Below are 1,737 nucleotides of genomic sequence, written 5' to 3'. Positions count from 1 at the left end.
AGTGAGTCCTTCACGTCTTCCAACTGTGAAGCTGAGAGGTGAAGGATTACGGATGAGCAAATATTGTTCTGTACTGAGTGTTTTTTGAATACGTGACCTTTAAAGGCAACTGACATGGACGTAAAGATAACAGTAGTTGAAAACACACATTTTGTTCTTTTATTAAGCTGAGGAGGATGGGAAATATTATTGAAGAAAATGATGTTGAATACTGAACATGAGCAACTTGGGTATATCCGAGTTATAAAGTCATAGAGACGTACAGCATGGGAAACAGATCCTTCGGTCCAGTTCGTCCATGCCGACCAGATATCCCAACCTAATCTAGTCCGTTATTCCAGCACTTGGCCCATATCTCTCTAAACTCTTCCTATTCATATACCCAACCAGATGCCTTTTAAATACTGTCAATGTATCAGCCTCCACCACTTCCTTTGGCAGCTCATTCCTCTGTGAGAAAATGTTGCCCCTTAGGTCCCTTTTAAATCTTTACCCTCTCAACCAAAACCTATGCCCTGTTCTGGACTCCACCAATCCAGGGAAAAGACCTTGCCTAGTTACCCTGTCCATGCCCCTCATGATTTTATAAACCTCTATAAGGTCACCTTTCAGCCTCTGATGCCCCAGGGAAAACAAACCCAGCCTATTCAGCCTCTCCCTGTAGCTCAAATCTTCCAAACCTGGCAACATCCTCGTAAATCTTTCCTGAACCCTTTAAAGTTTCACAACATCCTTCCGATATGAAGGAGACCAGAATTGTTCGCAATATTCCAAAGGTGGCCTAATCAATGTCCTGTATAGCCGCATCATGACCTCCCAACTCTTTTACTCAATGCTATAACCAATAAAGGAAAGCATACCAAATCCATTTATCCCTATCCTATCTACCTGCAACTCTACTTTCAAGGAACTATGAACCTGCATTCCAATGTCTCTTTGTTCAGCAACACTTCCCAGGATCTTACTATTAAGTGTATAATTCTTGCTCTGATTTGCTTTTCTAAAATGCAGCACCTCACATGTATCTAAATTAAACTCCATCTGCCACTCCTCAGCCCATCTGATCAAGATCCTGTTGTAACCTAATTTGTAACTTGAGAGACATTCTGGCGCCTCATCTGGGATGTAGTTATTCATGTTTTCCCTTTAATTGCAAAGTTGTGTTAGTTCACTCAAGCAGTAAATGACTTTTCACTTATCATAAGGTTCCACTCTAGGATTTGAGCACAATCATTAAGGCCGATACTCTGCACGCGTGCTGCACTGCTGCAGGTTTTCTCTTTCAAATTTGATATGCAACCACGGCCTCGTATAGCTTTACGATGTAGTGGTAATACATTGGAGTTCCAGTCACTTTCCCCGAGATAAAATCTCTGAACATGTTTATTATGCAAAAAAAAAACGCTGGCCTAATGCTTGTGTGGATATAAACTACCAGGCCATGTGCTTGAAGAACAGGACGTTATCTCTGTACTACTGTGGAATAGTCATATTCAGTTTGGAACGGTCACTCTGTTTTTCTGTCTCCACAGCTGGTTGAATATTGCCAACATGTTCTGTTTTATTTCAATTATCTCTGGAGTCCAGGTCAATAATTATCACTCTGTCAACACCACAAGAACCGACTCCCTGATCTTACAATGATGGGTCAGAACACTAAAATACTGTGGTAGTTTTAGTCCTTAATTCCAAAATGTCTGATTTTTTTTAAAAGAGGACAGCCACAGAGATAAATAA

This window comes from Chiloscyllium plagiosum, unplaced genomic scaffold (genome assembly GCF_037043375.1).
Source record: "Chiloscyllium plagiosum isolate Xiang-an unplaced genomic scaffold, Cpla_swu_hap1 HiC_scaffold_18, whole genome shotgun sequence".
NCBI classification, from domain to species: Eukaryota; Metazoa; Chordata; class Chondrichthyes; order Orectolobiformes; family Hemiscylliidae; genus Chiloscyllium; species Chiloscyllium plagiosum.
This window is presented reverse-complemented; position numbering follows the sequence as displayed.